This window comes from Balaenoptera borealis (genome assembly GCF_965194805.1).
Source record: "Balaenoptera borealis genome assembly, chromosome: 11".
NCBI lineage: Eukaryota > Metazoa > Chordata > Mammalia > Artiodactyla > Balaenopteridae > Balaenoptera > Balaenoptera borealis.
The window spans coordinates 3,940,081-3,958,762 of NC_138868.1; the positions used below are offsets into that span (position 1 = coordinate 3,940,081).

An 18,682-nucleotide genomic window follows, 5' to 3' on the forward strand; every position below is an offset into this window, starting at 1 on the left:
TAAAACAGAACCCCAATCTAAAAGAGGAAAAAAGAAAAGGAAAAATAACAAAAAAAGCTTTGGCTAAGGGGGTGGAGTTTAGGCAAGGGGTGGAACTTAGGCAGGGGCGGGGTTTAGGGTGGGGGGGTGACGTTTGAGCGTGGGGCGGGGCCTAGGCCAGGCGACGTTGATGCGTGGGGGCGGGGCCTCTGCTTAGGACCTGCACAGAAGGGGAGAGGCAGCACCTCAAAAGGAGGGTCTCTGGAGTGTGGGGTTCCGGAGTTTGGAGGTAAGGCCCTGGGTGAGGGTGTGTGGGTGGGGCTTAGGCCCAGCGTGTTGGAGGGGGTCTCAGAGGGGGTCTCCGAGTGTAGAGGTGGGGCCCTGGGTGGGGGGGTAGGGGTGGGGCTTGGGCTCTGCGTGGCAGGAGGGAGGCTCTGAGGGCAGAGGATTAGGCCCGGGACCCCAACAGGCTTCCCGGTGCCTAAGTGGGCAGGGAAAGCGCTGGCCGCCTTCCCTTCCTGCACGCCCCTCCCCCAGTGTCTCCCCCAGTGTCTCTGCATCCCCGCTGGACCCCTAACCGTGGGTGGGTCCCGCTGGGTGTAGGAACTCCTCTCCTCCCCCAGCCAACCCTCAGGGGTGCCGGTCCCGGAGGTCCGGGCTTTACTTTTGCTGCCTCTTCCCCCCCTCCCTCTCCCTCAGGACCCGCGTGGCTGGAGGGGGCCTCGGTGGGCAGAGGATCAGGCCTGGGATCTCAGCAGGTTCCTGGGGGCCCAAGTGGGCAGGGGAAACCTGGCCACGCTCCCTTTTGATCTTATGTCCTCCCAATGGTCCCCCAATCTCCCCCTTCGGGCATGGGATCCCTTCCCCTCCCCCAGCCGCCCCTCAGGGAAGCCAGTCCCGTCCTGCCTCCACTTCTCCTCCCCGCTTACTCCCCGCTACTCCCCACGTCCTACCCAGTCGCTGAGGGTTACTCCCGTCTCCTTAGTTGTCTGTGGTCCACCACCGGTGCCAGGTAGGTGCCCTAGTTGTGCGGAGACGCGAATTCTGCATCCTCCCAGTACGCCATTTTGACTACGCCCTCTGAATTCTTTATATATTCCAGATGAGTCCCTTATCAGAAAAATGATTTGCAAATATTTTCTCCTCCGTGGGTTGTCTTTTCACTTTCTTGAAGCAAAAATTTTCGCATTGGGAATTGCCCGGCCGTCTGGTGGTTAGGGCTCTGCACCACTCTCACTGCTGAGGACGTGGGTTCGATCCCTGGTTGGGGAACTAAGATCCCACAAGCCACATGGCACAGCCAAAAAAAGAAAAAAAAAGTCCAATGTATCTATTTTTTTCTTTTGTTGCTTGTAGTTCTGTGGAAGGTTTTACTGAAGACTGTTCCAAAGCTAAACACAGGCTTGGAAACAGTTGGTTTCATGGGGGAGGATGAGGGTCCTCAGCCTGGTACCCCAGCTCTGAGCACAGAGCCCTCCCCTCCACCCCCTTCTGAGGCCCCCTCCACCTGTGACCTGGCCCCTCTCCATCCCATCCTCTGCCTGGTCTTTGTCTCAGCCCTTTTGGCTCCCTCTGTTGGGTGGGTCCTCCTCCTCCTCCTTCCTTGTATTTTGGTGGTAAACTCTCATTCATTCATTCATTCATTCATTCACCTGTGTATTATCAAAAAGACACCTGGCACTGTTTTAGTCTCTGGGAATGCAGTGCCAAAAACAACAAAACAAACCAGGACAGCTTAGCCTGCCCGAATACCCTCTCCAGAGGGGAAACAGACAGTTGGAGGTCCCCCGTCTTGGAAGAGCCTCTCCTTGATACTGACCAGGGTTCTTGGCCTTCCCCAATCAATAGAAATTGATCAGAGGCCAACCAAGAAATTCAGGCAAGGCATTACTGGGGCCCCTGCGGCAGCACGGGGGAGTGAGAACAGGTTCCCTTGCTCACCTGCTTGCTGGAGTAGGGGGCAAGCTGGTTCCTTATACGGGGTGAGTGTGGGGTGGGTCCAGGGGTCAGGCCAGAGGTGGTCTGCCAACCCCTTTGGTGGTGGTGTGTGCAGGGGGCATATGCAATATCCTGCTTTTGCTCCCGACCCCCTGCTTTTGCTCCCGGCTCTTTAGAAGTGGCAGTTGGGGTTTTGGTCTTTTTGTATCTTTTTGTCCATAGTTTGCCCCTACTGTACACGCACGCAGTTATTTTTAGTCCCTTATAGTTTCTTTGTATTTTGTTGCTCAAGGAGGTGTTTGTCCAGATGTAAGCACTGCAGCAAAGGGTCCCAGGTCCCATCCTGTCTCATTCTGACCTCCCCTCCCCTCCCCCGCCCCGTGCACCCCCAGTTAACGTCACTGCTAAGCTGGGCACATGGGCAAGTGGCAACAGCAGGTCTCACAGCAAATGCTGTTATTTATTTCCTTAGCGATCTTCCTTATTAGATCACTTCTTTCTTTCTTTCTTTCTTTCTTTCTTTCTTTCTTTCTTTCTTTCTTTCTTTCTTTTTTTATTTTTGGCTGTGTTGGGTCTTCATTTCTGTCTGAGGGCTTTCTCTAGTTGCGGCGAGCGGGGGCCACTCTTCATCGCGGTGCGTGGGCCTCTCACTGTCACAGCCTCTCTTGTTGCGGAGCACAAGCTCCAGACACGCAGGCTCAGTAGTTGTGGCTCACGGGCTCAGTTGCTCCGTGGCATGTGGGATCCTCCCAGACCAGGGCTCGAACCCATGTGCCCTGCATTGGCAGGCAGACTCCCAACCACTGCGCCACCAGGGAAGCCCCAGATCACTTATTTCTTCAGGACAAGGACCACTCAGCCATCCTGAAGTCCCAGAATCAGGTCCTGGCACTTACGGTCAAGACATGCGTGTTTCTTGCTTGCTGTGTTTCTGCCAGACGTGGCACAGAGCTTCACCCAATTCTGGTTCCTTATGGATCAGGTCAACTGAATGCACGCATTTTTTCTAAGGGTCACTGTTTACATGCCGGGGCCCTATGTTGGCACGCTCCTGGAGCAGTTTTATTTGCTATAAGATGGAAACTGTCGTGATAAATATTGCTGTTTTTAAAATAAAACAAGAGAGTAAAATACGGCTAAACATATTTGGAAAAAACCCCTCAAAACAAAGGTTCAAATCACATTTTGAGTTGGATGGACAGAATAATTAAATTTGCATCATTTCTGTGAAAAGTAATTCATCGTTGAAAACATCCAACTTACTCACAGTACTTCAAACAATTGATTAAAATAAGATAGATACCAAGCCTCTGATTGTACCTATTTTAGTAACAGAATCAGAACAAGCGTAAACTATTTCAAGGAAAGAAGCGTTTGTGAGTCACGCCTGTCAAAATGTTCTGGGGGGATTCATGGAATCCCGGAGGCCCTGTTGCCGATGGGCAGGGTGCCTGGTGATGCCAGCTGGAAGCTGAGATTAAAGTGCAACTAAGCTCTCCACTGATTTTTCAGGAAAATTCCTTAACAGACAATGGGAAAATCGTTCATTTTCTTCCTTGAGCAATTGTGGGACAGCCCTGGGAGCCTGCAGACCAGAGGGAGGGGAAGATTTCCTGGGCCTATGGACGGTCATGGAGACCAGCTTTCAGAGTACCCATGGGTGAGTGCAGAATTTAGACAACAAATGGTCATTTGGTCAACTTGGGGCTGTCTCTTCCTAGAACTGACTGAGCTGGCTGTTTGTCCATTGCGCTGCTGCATCCAAGCCTGGCAAACCAAGGAAACCTGCGTACACCTCTGCCTCCCAGGGCCTCTAGCTGGAGAATGAGGGGGGAAGGAGGCTGCACGGGTGAAATTCTCCTCTCACGGTCTTGAGTGCCGCCAGTGAGGGCAGCTGGGCCCTACATGGTGCTCTTCCGACTTTGTCAGAGCAAGGGATATCAGACTCCTTAACAACATGGGCACCTCAGCCTCAGCAAAAGCTCTCAGACCCATAACCTGCTCACTCAGACACAGAGAGGGCCAGGAACGGGCCCTGCATGCTGCTGTAAAATTCTAGGGTCTCCGATAAGAGATTAATATCCAACATATATAAACAGCTCATAGAATTCAACATCAAAAAAACAAAAAACAAAAAAACCAAACAACCTGATTGGAAAATGGGCAGAAGAACTGAATAGACATTTTTCCAAAGAGGAAGTGCAGATAGCCAACAGGCACATGAAAAGATGCTCAATATCGCTAATCATCAGGGAAATGCAAATTAAAACCGCATTCTCACACCTGTCAGAATGGCTATCATCAAAAAGAACACAAAGAAATGTTGGTGAGGATGTGGAGAAAAGGGAACCCTCATACACCATTGGTGGGAATGTAAATTTGTATAGCAAGTGTGGAAAACAGCATGGAGGTTTCTCAAAAAACTAAAAATAGAACTACCATATGACCCAGCAATTCCACACTTGGGTGTATATCCAAAAAAACAAAAGCTCTAATTTGTAAAGATACATGCACCCCAATGTTCATAGCAGCATTATTTACAGTAGTCAAGACATGGAAGCAACCTCAGTGTCTATCAACAGATGGATGGATAAAGAAGATGTGGTGTATACATATACCATGGAATACTACTCAGCCATAAAAAAGGATGAAATTTTGCCATTTGCAGCAACATGGATGGACTTGGAGGGCATTATGCTAAGTAAGATAAGTCAGACAGAGAAAGACAAATCCCGGATGACATCACTTATATATGGAATCTAAAAATTACAACAAAGTAGTGAATATAACAAAAAAAAAAACCAGACTCACAGAAATAGAGAACAAAGTAGTGGTTAACAGTGGGGAGAGGGAAGGGGGAGGGACAACAAATGGGTAGGGGATTAGGAGGTACAAATTATTAGGTATAAAATAACCTAAAGGATACACACAGGGAATACAGCCAATATTTTATAATAACTATAAATGGAGTATAACCTTTAAAAATTGTGCATCACTATACTGTACACCTGTAACATATAATACTGTGCAGCAACTATACTCCAATAAAAAATTCTCTGGTCTTAATAGCCATCAGGAAAATGTGAAGCAAATGCAAGAGATCACCCCCATCAAGACGGCTAGAATCTTAAAGACAGATAGTAACAAGTGTTGACGAGGATGAGGATGTGGAGAAACGGGAACCCTCATTCGCCGCTGGTAGGAACGTGCAGTGGTGCAGCCACTGGGGAATACAGTCTGGCAGCTCCTCAAAGAGTTAAACGTAAGAGTTACCATATGAGCCAGCTATTATACTCCTGGATACAGACCCAAGAGAAAGGAAAACATATGTCCTCACAAAAGCCTGTATATAAATGTCCTTAGCAGCACGAGTCACAATAGTCAAAAAGTGAGAACAATCCCGGTGTCCACTGAGGGATGAATGGATGAACAAAGTGTGCTCTATCCGTTCGAGGGAATATTATTCAACCACAAAAGGAATGAAGCCCTGACACTTGCTACAATATGGATGATCCTTGAAAACCTTCTGCCAAGTGGAAGAAACCAGACAAAAAGGACCACATATGGTATGATTTCATTTCTATGAAAAGTCCAGAATTGGTAAATCCATAGAGACAGAAAGTAGATCACTGGTTGCCAGGAGGAGATTCGGGGGAGGGGGGATTGAGAAGTGATGCTATGAGGAGGGGGATAATGAAAATGTTCTAGAATTCACTGTGATGATCGATGCGCAACTCTGTTGAATATACTAAAAGCCATTGAATTGTGTACCTTAAAATGGTGAACTGTTTAAAGTAGAGAATCCATAGGTCTGGCTGTGACGAGAACTCTCTCACATAAAATGAGATTTGGTGCTTCACATCAACTGTAGGAAAAAACGTGGTGGAGGCCGATATGGAGAGATTTGCCCAAGAAGCAGCTTTGGAAATGCCCAAGAGTTTCCTAGCATGGTGCGGGCTCCAAGGACGCTTAGTGGGTGAGGTGTCTCTTTGGGGTGCATTCCTCACCCATGCATTGGGACTGCTCTTCTGGGACTGGGGTGGGCTTGCACTCGGCCATCCACACTACTATGGCCAGGTGCTCTCATCTTCATGGGTGTGCACTCCAAGGTTCCTGGTTGCTTATTTATTGAGGACCTGCTGTGTCCAAGGCAGGGTGTGGGATGGGCTGGGTGCTGGGGCACCAGCAGATACAATGTGGGCAGGGGTGCACCCTCACAAGCCTCCACGCCAGCTCAGTGGCACCATCTGTGCTCAGGTGAGAAATGCCAAACTGATGCCACTGCTGGGGTCCAGCCTTCACCCTTGACCTCGTAGCTCTGAGGCCCAGCTATGAGATGCTGCTCGTAAGACAGAAACTTCCAGGCAAGGGGCGTGGGCTTCCCGGCGTCAGAAGGAAGCCGAGTGACACTGACATGGAGGAACTGGCCCGTGTCCCCTTTGCCCGCTCACGGAGCAGAGTGAGAGGACCTGCTTTCTCGGAGCCTTCCTCACTCACCCTGTGGGCTGGGTAACCAGACACTGGACGTTGCCTGGCGGCCGCAGTCCTAAGGCCACCCCCCTGCAGCAGGTGTGCTGGAGTTTTCCCTGGAGTCGCCACTGTTACCAAGCCTCCCGATGCAGTCAGGGTCGCCCTGAAAGCCCAGTGTGCTCATCCTTATGGTGTTAGGGGTGTCCGTGGTCAGGCAGCAGTCGCAGTAAGTAGGAACCCACACAAACCTCTCTCGCATTTGGAGCAGGCTGCAGACAGCTGGGGGCGCTGGGGACGTGGGGGGAGGAATCAGGGCCGGGGGGAGGGACACAGGGGACAATGTGGGCCTGGTCACGGGCTGGAGGAGGGGGCTGTCTCACCCCTCTGGCTCCTTCAGAGAGGGCAGGAGGGCATAGAGGTCACGGGGTGCTGGGGAAAGCACTGGGCAGCGAGTCAGGGGACCAGTTCTAGGCACCGCCCCTTGAGCTCCTTGCTTCTTGCCTAGTACTGGGCGACGACCCACCGATCTCGCTCCCTACTGTTGAAAGGGACAGACAAGAGCGCACGTGGTGGTGGCAGCATCTGCTGTGGCCGCTGTCTGGCAGCTCTGAGGGCACAGCACGCCACCCTCACTGCAGGTGGACAGTCAGGCTCTGGTCTGGGTCGGGCCCCAGCGCTACACTTGCCATCCACTGTGGCCCAGTCACCCCAGCTCTGCACCTGTCTCCTCCACAACAGAACCTGGGGGCTTGAATGCGCCATAGAGCACGTGTGCGGTGGGACCCCAGCCAACCCGGCAGGACCGAGGAGGACCCTGGACTGTCATCCTCAGGTTCACGGGGACCCTGCCCCTCTAAGCACCACCTGAGTCCTGGAGGCTGCCGTGGTGGGTCCAGAGTCTGGAGGAGGGGCCTGCTAGTGGGTGGGACCAGGTGTGGGGAGGGCCCTTGAGGGGTGGAGCCTGGAAACCTACCTGAACAAGTTTCTGCTGAGGTTTGGAGACACCTTGAGCATGACAGGTCTGAAGCTGGATTTTGCAGGGATGGAGCTGTCTGGGGGTGGGGCTACCTGGGGCTGGAGCTGGCCCCATCCCCCCAAACCCATAGGACTAGCCCAAGGTCAGGACCTGAGATAAGGTCCCCCGTGGCTGGGCCCTGACAACCTATTCCAGTTAGCTTCGGGTGCCTGGCCTTGACTGACCTCTGAGTTGCCCCAGCTTGGAACGTGAGGGGCTAACGTTGGGGCTTCCTAGGGTCAGGACCCCAGCTTTGGTCTAGAACCTTCCATCAGAACCCCAGCCTTACTCTCTCCCAGCATTCTAGGTCCCCATGCATTCAGCCAGTCATTCAACAAACATTTGTGGCCGTGGAGGCTGGGGACACAGCTCTAGACAAGACACACTCAGTCCCGGCCCTGGGCTCTTACCTTCTGGGGAGAGACAGACAATAAGGAGAAAAGGTGAGGAAGGAAGGGACATGTCTGGGAGAGAAGGAAGAGCTCTGAGGCCTGGGGGCTGGAGAAGCGGCCCCGTAGCTGACACACCAGGATCTGGTGACACTCCCAGGAGCTGGGCAGGAAGGTGAGCAACCCTTGGACTCTCAGACACGCATTTTGCTGAGAAGCGCCCAGGTCCCCAGAATCCTAGGCCTGAAAACACCCTGCATTCCCAGGCTTCACGCCAGAAAGCAGACAAGGACTTCCTGCCAGAGGATTTAGGAGAGGAAACAGGCGCGTTTACTGGTGTTCTTGCTGGTCACTTGCCTTTACTACATTCCTCAATCACATGGACGGTCTGCTCCGCAGTCCCGAAAAGGCAAATGGCTGCTGCAGTGCTCTTGACCGGCTCCAGCTGTGGGGAGAGTGTGGCCACACCTGGAGGCCCTGCCCAAGCAGGGCAGGGAGCAGGACGGGCTCAGATGCCGTCTCCTGCATTTTCATTTGGAGATGTTAGACCAGCGTTAAAAGGAGGTTCTTAAGAAGAAAGCACGAGCTCTCTGATACCCTCATCCACATGACACAATTTTGTTTTCACTTCTTAGCTCCTGTTCTTTCCCTTCCAGTCATGTGCTCCAGCTCAGTTGCACAGGCTGGGGCTGCTTCCAGCAGGAATAAAATGCTGTTCCCTATTCTGGGATGATGGCTTGGCCCAGGAAGGGGGACACACAGATGAACAGATCTTGGTGGGCTCCCTCAGGGACCAGGTTGTGCAGGAGTTGGTCCAATTGGAGGTTCAAGATGTCCTGGAAGAGACACACTGTACTCAGTCTTCAAGAACAGTTGAGAGCTTGTCAGGTGAGAAAGATGGAAAAGCATCTGGGGCAAAGGGAATACGATGAACAAAACATGGAAACAGCATTAGAGTCCAGGCATCATTTACTCATTTGGAATGAGAAAAGCAGGGCAGGCAGGGTCTTGATCCGAACAAGACAGTATGAGGCTGCTTCTGAGGGGCAACCCCAAGGCAGCACCTGTCTCTGTTTGCCACATGGGAATTTGGCCCAGTGTTGGCTGATCTTTATATTTTTAAGAGAAACTACAAATCTGGACATTTATGTGAAATCTCTGGACTTTTAAATGTTACCCAACAGTTAGAATTAAAAATAAAATGTAGGCCAACCAAACCATGTCTTCAGGTAAAACAGTCTGGGCAACCTTGCATCCTGAATCTTGTCTTCGCATTGAGAATTGCAATTATCGTATACGTACAATTTTTTCCCACTTAACATGTTATGAATATTTTCCATGTTTATATAATCTTTTAAAAGCCATTTACAATGATTACATAATGTTCTGGACATGTCATGATTTGCTTTACATTTTCCTCCTGTTAGAAATCAAGGTTTCGGGGAGGAGTTTTAGACCCATTCTCACCCTGGTTTATCGTTTTGTTTTCCTTAGGTGGGCAGTACAGAGATGGAACGATGGAGAAATGTCAGATGTACCTTACCTGCCCGCCTCCTGAGAGCCTCAGAGATCTTGGGATTTCAGTGCAAGAAGGGACTTAAGGGTCATTGGTGCCCATCCTTTTGTTTTTCAGGTGAGGCAACTCAGGCCTACAAGGTCCCAAGGCAAGTGTATAATAACCCCTTTATGGTGAAAATGACCAAATTTCACTGAAATACATTAAAGAAAAGTTAAACTGTCATTTTTTTCTGTACTGGAACTGCACTGAATCTATAGACAATTTTGGGGAGAACAAACACCTTTATGATATTGAGTCTTTTATCCCAAACACGCTGCATAAAGACACATTTTTGTTGTATTTACTCATACGTTATTTAAGCATATGTATATATTTCTGTTTGTTTTTGTTGCTATTATAAACGGCACCTGTAAAATTTGTGTTTTATAACAAATTGTTGCAGCTTTATTAGAAATGTAGTTGAGTTTTGTGTATTGGTTTTGTGTCCACATACCTTACTTAACTCTCTTATTAATAATTTCCACAGGTCTTTTCTGGGTTTTGAGACAGTATTTTCATCCACAACTAATAACAATTTTCTCTCTACCTTTCTTCTTTTATATTTCTTTTTCATGTCTTGTTGCATAGGTTAGGACCGTGAGTTTGATGTTACATAGAAGTGTATGATACTTGACCTTCAAAGGAATTCTTTCAGCATTGCTCCATTAAGTATGATGATTTTTGTAGGTGTTTTTGATAGATGCTCTTTATCATATTAAAGAAGTTCTCTTCCATTCCTGTTTTACTAAGTTTTTTTAAACCATGATTGAATATTGAATTTTATTGACTGCTTATTTTTGGCATTTATTAAGACCCTCATTTTGTTTTTCTCCTTTGATCTGTTATTGTGGTACATTACATTAATAGATTTTCTAAACCAATCTTGTATCGCTGAGATAAACCTAACTTAAATGTGACTTATTACTAAATATTTAGGACTCTAAATTTCCTTTTAAGTGTTGTATTACTGTGTCTTAGTTAACTTGTATAACAAAAAGCCACAGATGAGTGGCTTAAATAACAGAAATTTATTTCTCACAGTTCTGGAGGCCAGCAAATTTGGTTCCCAGTGAGGGTTTTCTTCCTGGTTTGCAGATGGCTACTTTCTTGTTGTGTCCTCATATGGTGGACAGAGAAAGAGCTCTGGCCTCTTCCTCTTCTTATAGGGGTGCAGATCCCATCGTGGGACTCCACTCTCATTATCTCATCTAAAAACCTAATTACCTCCCAAAGGCCCATCTCTAATCACACTGGGGGTTAAGGCTTCAACATATACATTTGAGAGAGACACAAACGTTCAGTCATGCTGCATCTGATAATTTGTGACATGGAATCTTTTTTTTAAAAAATAATCACTAATTGGGACTTCCCTGGTGGTGCAGTGGTTAAGAATCTGTCTGCCGATGCAGGAGACACAGTTTCAGTCTCTGGTCCAGGAAGATCCCACATGCCGTGGAACAACTAAGCCCGTGCACCACAGCTACTGAGCCTGCGCTCTAGAGCCTGCGAGCCACAACTACGGAAGCCCGCATGCCTAGAGCCCATGCTCCACAACAAGAGAAGCCACCGCAATGAGAAGGCCGTGCACCTCAACAAAGAGTAGCCCCCACTCTCTGCAACTAGAGAAAAGCCCGTGTGCAACAACGAAGACCCAACACAGCCAAAAACATAAATAAAATTTTTTTAAAAAGTCACCAATTTCTAGGTATTTTAAAAATTCCACTATGGTTTTTTTCCTTGACTTGTGTGTCCTTTAGATGCATGTTTTCTCATTTGCAAACACATGGGTTTTTTTCTGGTTGTCTTTTTGCTACTGATTTCTAATTTAAGTGCATTGAGATCAGAGAATGTAGTCTGTAGGCCCCAAACTGGGTGAGGCCAGCATTATGGTCTAGTGCATAATTAATTTTTGTAAATGTCCCATGTGTATTTACAAAGCATGTACATTTTTCTGTTGTCAAGTATAACAGTTTATAAATATCCATTAGATGCATTTTTAAATTTACTCTTCAATATTTCTATATTCAACTGATTTTTGTCTTCTTGATTTACAAGTACTGAAAGACAAATATTAAAATCTCTCACTTTTTGGTAGATTTATAGATTTCTTCTTACAATTCTGTTAAGTTTTGTATTTTGAAGCTCTGTTACTGGGTGTATGAAATTTTAGAATCATTATATACACTTGTGAATGAAACCATTATCACCCCTTATATAGTGATCCTTGTTATCTCTGTGATGCTTTTTGCTTTAAAGTCTATTATGTTTGATATTAATATTGCTACATATTTAGCTTTTTGGGGGTATGTATAGCCTGGTATATGTTTTTCCATTCTTTGATTTTCATTCTTTCCGTGTCCTTACATTTGGGAGGATCTCTATTAAACAGTATAATTAGTATCTTTATCTTCCTCCCAAATAATGCATGGATCTCAGCTCACTTTCATTTTAATCACACCTTCCAGTTCATGTGCTATTAACATGCAGTTTTTTAGCTTTATTCTGTCCCCCCTCCCAACTTTAGATGTTGTTGTTTTGTTTCATGTAGTCAACATTTGATTAAATTTACCAACATATTTATTATTTCATATTATATCCCAAATCTTACTTCTAGAATAATTTTTCTTTTGTTTGAGGTTCATCCTGTAGAATTTCCTTCAGTTAAGGGAAAGTCGATTTTAAACTCTCTCAATTTTTGATTATCTGAAAATGTCTTTACTTAGTTTATGTCCTTGAAAGATAATTTTTCCAGGTATAAAGTTCTAGGTTTGACAGTTGTATTCTCTTAATACAGTGAAGATATCTGTATTCATTTCTCACTGCTGTTGTAACAAATTATCTTAGTGGTTTAAAACAACACACATTTATTTTCTCATAGTTCTAGAGGTCAGATGTCTGAAATCAGGCTCATAGGCTAAAATCAGGGTGTTGGCAGGGATGTGTCCCTTCTGGAGGCTCTAGGAGAGAATCCATTCTTTGCCTCTTCCAGCTTCTAGAGGCTGCTGGTCTTCACTGACTTGTGGCCACATCACTCCAATCTCTGCCTTCTTCTATCCTGTAGTCATATCCCCTCTGCCTCCCTCAAATATTTTGAATACATTGGACCCACTGAGATGATCTAGGATAATCTCCCCATCTCAAGATCTTTAACTTGATCATATTCAAAGAGTTCCTTTTACCATGAAAGGCCACGTGTTCATAGGTTCTGGGGATTCAGAAGTTGACCTTTTTAGGGATTATGCAATTTACTACATTATTCCACTCACTTCTGGCTTTCATTTTTGTCACCAAGAAGACAGCCGTTAATAAAATTACTGGTCTCTTGTAAATGATCTTTTTCTTTGGATGCTTTTAAAATTTGCTGTGCTGACATTTTACTATGATGTATCAGTTGTGAGTTTATTTTATTTATCTTTCTTGTGTTTTAAAAAATCCATTATCTCTTTGAATATTTTATCTTCTCCATTTCTTCTATTATCTTCCTTTGATCCTCAGTTAAGCTGAATGTTAGACGTTCTCACTCTTTCTTCTGTGCCTTTCAGGTGTTTCTTTCATATTTACATTTCCTTTCTCTGGGCTGCATTCTGGATAATTTCTCCACTAAGTTTTTCTTCAGCTATGTCTAATAAGCTGTTTAATACATCCATCCATGTCTATCTTCTATTTTTAAAATTATCATACAGTAAAATTTACTTTTATTTAAAGAATGAGGATGTCCAGTTCTATGAATTTTAACACATGTGTAGATTCATGTAACCACCACCACAGTCAGGATTCAGAACAGTCCTGTTACCCCACAAACTCCCTCCTGCTGTTCCTTTATAGCCATGCTCTGTACCTACCTCTGATCTGTTTTCCATCACTTTAATTTTGTCATTTATAGAATGTCCTATCAATGAAGCTGTAGAGCAAGTAACCTTTTTAGACTAGCTTCTTTAACTCACCACAATATCTTTGAGAATCATTGAAATTATTGCAAGTTCTTCCTTTTTATTTTTGGCCAGTATCCATTGTCTGGATGTTCCAGAGCTTGTCCATCCATTCACCTACTGAGGGACATTTTAGTTGTTTCCAGTTTGGACAGTTATGAGAAGAGCTGCCATAAGCATTTGCATGTAAGTTTTGTGTGCACGTAAGTTTTCTATTCTCTAGAGTAAATATCCAAGAATGGGATTTCTGGGTCATATGGTAAGTGTATGTTTGACTTTTAAAGAAACGGCCAAAATGTTTTCAGAGTAGCCGTATCATTTTGCATTCCCACCAACAACATGTGTATTGTAAGTATTTTAAAATTTTTGTTGTTCTGATAGGTGCATAGTGGTATCTTATTGCAGTTTTAAAAGGTGAAAGACTTATATGATCTGAAGAGAAACCAGAGTATTCATCACCATGGTTTTAGTTTGTATTTCCTTACTGGTGAATGATGTTGAATAACTTTTATGAGCTTACTTCCTATCTGTATACCTTCTTTGGTGAAGTGACCATTCAAGTCTTTTGCACATATTTTAATTTAGTTGTTTGCTTTCTTACTATTGAGTTTTGAAAGTTCTTTATATATTGTGGATACAAGTCCTTTGTTGGATATATGATTTGTAAATATTTTTTCTCAGTCTGTAGTTTGTCATTTTATTTTTTTAAGAGTGTCATTCTCAGAGCAAATGTTTTTACTTTTACTGAAGTCCAGTTTCTCATTTTTTTATTTAATGATTATGCTTTCGGTGTCATGTCTAAGAACTCTTTGTCTAACTCCAAGTCACAAAGAGGTTTGCATATATTTTTTAATGAAAGTGTCAAAGTTTTATGTATTATGTTTAGGTCTACGATCCACATTGAGTTAATTTTTGTATAAAGTATGAACTTTTGTTTGAAGTTTATTTTTTTGCACATGGATGTTCCAGCACCACTTGTTGAAAAGACTAGCGTTTCTCCATTGGATGTTTTTGCACCTCTGTTAAAAAATCACTTGGTCATAATTGATGTGTGTGTATTTCTGGGATTTCTATTCTGTTTCATTGATCTGTGTCACCAATCCTTAGCCAATATCATATTGTCTTGATTATTATAGCTTTGTAGTAATCATACAATTGGGTAGTACAATATGTCCAACTTTATTCTTTTTTTTTCAAAGTTATTTTTTGCTTTTTTAGTTCTGTTGCCTTTCAACATGAATATTAGAACCAATTTGTCTATATCTACAAAAATCATGCTAGGATTTTGTTTGGAATTGCATTAAATCTATAGATCAATTTGGGAGAATTGACATCTTTACTATGTTGAGTTCCAATTCATTAACATGTCATTTCTCTCTATTTATTTAGAATTTTTTTTCATTTCTTTCATCCCCATTTCACAGATTTCAGCATATAGATACAGTACATTTTTGTTAGATTTATACCTAAGTATTTAACTTTTTTAGGAGTTATTGTAAATCATATCATTTAAAAATTTTTAGTTTACAGTTGTGCATTGCTAATATATAGAAATATGATTGATTTTTGCGAAGTGACCTTGTACCTAAGACCTTGCTAAACCCAGTTAATAGTTCTAGGAGTTTTGGGGTTGTTTGTTTTTATTGTAGATTTATTTGGATTTTCTCTGTAGATAGTCATGTTGTCTGAGAATAGGGGGAAGTTTTATTTCTTTCTTTCCAATCTGTATGCCTCTTATTTCTTTTTCTTGCCTATTGTATTGGCTAAGACTTATACTATGATGTTGAATGGAGGTGGTGAGAGTAGATGTCCTCGCCTTGTTCACAATCTTTGGAGGAAAGTTGTTCACTATAAAATATGATGCTAGTTGTAAAATTTTTGTAGATACCCTTTATCAGATTAAGGAAGTTCCTTTTTCTTTGTAGTTAGCTGAGAACTTTATCATGAACGGGTGCTGAATTTGTCAAATGCTTTTTCTGTATCACTTGAATTGATCACGTAGTGTTTGTTTTTAGCATGTTGATATAGTGGATTCCATTGATTGATTTTTGAGTATTGAACCAACCTTGCATTCCCAGGATAAACCACACTGGGTGGTGGTGTATTATTCTTTTTATATATTCCTGAACTGTATTTGCTAATATTTTGTTGAGCCCTTTTGCCTTTATGTTTATGTAGGGTATTGGTCTGTAGTTTTCCTTTTTTGTGTGGTCTTTGTTTAGTTTTGGTATTGGGGCAATACTAACCCTATAAAATGTGTTGAGATGTATTCTCTCCTGTTTTATTTTTTGGTACATATTGTGTGTAATTGGTGTTATTTCTTCTTTAGAAGTTTGGTAGAATTAGCCAGTGAAGCCATCTGGGTCTGGGGATTTATTTTGGGAAAAAAAATTAAACTATGAATTAAATGTATTTAATAGCTATAAGGCTAGTCAAGTTATCTGTTTCATCTTGGATAAATTTTGGTCGTTTGCATCTTTCAAGGACTTTATTTCATCTAAGATGTGGAATATTGTACATAGGTTGTTCATAGTATTCTTTTGTTAGATTTTCAATGTCTAGGAATTCTTCTTTTTTCTTTGTTAGTCTTGCTAAAGCATCATCAATTTTATTGATCTTTTTAAAGACCCAACTTTTGGGTTTATTGATTTTTCTCTTTTGTTTTTCTGTCCTTATCTTTTTTATGCCCTGCCATCTGCTTCTTTTGGGTTTATTTTGCTCTTCTTTTTCTAGTTTCTTGGAAAAAGGCTTAGATGATTGGTTTGAGACTTTTCTTATATAAGCATTTAATACTATAAATTTCCTTCTAAGCATTGCTGTAGGTACATCTCACAAATTTTGATATGTCGTATTTATTTTTTGTTCAGTTCAAAATGTCATTTTAGTTTTCCTTGAGACTTCCTCTTTGATTCATTGATTATTTCAAAGTATGTTGTTTAATTTCCAAATGCTTGGATGTTTTTCTCTTATCTCTCTGTTATTAATTTTCAGTTTAATTGCATTATAGGAAAAACTTTGTATGATTTAAATTCTTTTAAGTTTGTTAAGATTTGTTTTATTATCCAGGACATGGTCTGTCTTGGTGAATGTGACCTTGAACACAATGTGTTTTCTACTCTGTTGGGTAGAATGTTTTAAATGTCTATTAGATTTAGATTTTAGTGGTATATTTTAGTTCTTTTCCATCCTTGCTGATTTTCTATTAGTTCTATTATTGAGAGAGGAGTGTTGAAGTCTCCAACTCTAACTGTAGATTTATCTATTTCTCTTTTTCACTTCTGTAAGTTTTTGCTTCATGTGTTCTGAAACTCTGCTATTAGGTGCATACACATTAAGGGTTGTTGTTATATTAGTGGTGAATTGATCCTTTTTATCATTATGTAGTGTCCCTTTTTATCCCAAATATTTTCTTTGCTCCAAAGTCTCCTTTGTCTGAAACTAATATAACTACTCGACATCTAAAGAGTTTTAAATTTTATTAATTATATTTTTTTCTAGAAATGTTATACAGCTTTTTTCAAATCTCCTTGTTCATTATTTATAGGTTCCCCCCTCAATTACTTTTCAAGCTTCTCTTTTATTTCTTTAAACATATGAAACATGTTTCTATTATTTCTTATGTTTGATCATTTCAGTTTTGAAATCCTTCCAGGTTTAATTCCACTGTTTGTTATTTCTGCTGGCTTTTATTCTAGTGTTTCGTAATTTTTTACTGTGAGCTACTCATTTTCCTTAAAGCTTTATAGGAATTTTTGGAGGCTGGGTTTGAAGTTGCATCCACTATCATCCCCTCCAACAGCCTTGTATGAGTGGATTCCACTTCCATTTTACAGATAAGAAAATTGAAACTCAGAACAGCTAAGTGACCTGCCCAAGGTTACCTATGCAGGAAGTGGCAGATAAGACTCAAACCAAGGGCTTCTGACTCTGAAATCCATGTTCTTCCTCTGGTTTATCACACCAAATCTCTTCTCATTCATAGGAATCCTGCCTCTACTTCCACCCCAGTACTCCTGCAGGTTCCTCTTCCTTCCCTTTGGTTTTGGATGGTGTGGCTAAACCCTGAGCTGCAATCCTATAACACAAAGGTTACCTGCAGATGAACAGTGAGTAATACCTTGGTACATTTCTCTTAATTGCATAGACCATTCTTTTCTCCCATCGTCCTTTCTCATGGTGGTTTGCTTTTGATCTGGGCTGATGTGAATGATCCTGGGTACTGGAGCCTGGCCAGACCCACTACAAAGCTGGTGCAATGTTTGGAGAGAAGAATGGTGGAAAAGTAATCATCCAACAGGAGGCTTTATCATGTGCCTTTTCAGACTCCCTGCATCACCTCCCTTCTCTATCCCTGGTGATACCCAAACTCCACGCCCTGGTTTGTGGGATTCTGGTGGTGGAGGCAGGATTTGGAAGAGATGGTCTGGCTCTGGTGTGAGTGCCGTAGCCCCGCACTGATGGTCAGAGGCAGGACTTCCTGGTGCCAGGGCTGCAGGCATCGTCCCAGAGGTCATCACGGCTCAGGGTCCTTTGCCTTCTTCCTCAGCATCCTTGTGAACAGCTCTCTCCCTCCAGCATCCTGGGTGCTCCCTGGGCTGACAGAATGGGATGTGTCTTTCAAAGCTCCTTCCTGAAAGTTTCCCACAGCGCGATGGATTCTCTTCTTCCAGAACTGCACCACGGGGCCACTCCCAGGTGTGAGGAGATGAAACACCCCTCTGCTCTGAGTGGTCCAGACGTTCGTCTTGTGAGGAGGAGAGAAAAAGGGATCACGAGCAGGTGACTAGTAGTGTTTTTCTCTCTCCATCAGAACAGGATCATGGCTATGCCTGCATCCATCCTGTACTAATAAGCAAGTCCGAGATCAGAGTGGTTCCTGGCTGTGCCCACATCCATTCTGGGATGCAGGGCCCTCTGCTGTCTCTGTGTCCCTGGACACAGCTGATGGAACAGACACCATGGCAAAGCACACACTGGCTCTTTTTCTTTTTAATTTATTTATTTTTGGCTGTGTTGGGTCTTTGTTGCTGCACGCGGGCTTTCTCTACTTGCAGTGAGCAGGGGCTACTCTTCATCGCGTTGCACAGGCTTCTCATTGCGGTGGCTTCTCTTTGTTGTGGAGCATGGGCTCTAGGGCTTCAGTAGTTGTGACTCACGGGCTTTAGAGCGCAGGCTCAGTAGTTGTGGCTCACAGGCTTAGTTGCTCCGCGGCGTATGGGATCTTCCTGGACCAGGGCTCGAACCCGTGTCCCCTGCACTGGCAGGCGGATTCCTAACCACGGTGCCACCAGGGAAGTCCCCACACTGACTCTTAAAGCTGTCACCTGGCATTGGTATGTGTCACTTCTCTCTTGTTCTTTTGGTGGAAGCAGGTCATATGGCCACGCCTAACTTCAAGTAAATG

General features: G+C 43.7%; 1 long non-coding RNA gene across 1 annotated transcript; it reads left to right on the forward strand.

The window, feature by feature from the left end:
* Nucleotides 1-211: 211 nt before the first annotated feature.
* Nucleotides 212-18,404, forward strand: LOC309605688. Its single transcript, XR_014231504.1, has 4 exons — nucleotides 212-268; nucleotides 8,427-9,424; nucleotides 10,759-17,384; nucleotides 17,949-18,404. It is a non-coding gene; the product is annotated as an uncharacterized lncRNA (long non-coding RNA).
* Nucleotides 18,405-18,682: the final 278 nt, after the last annotated feature.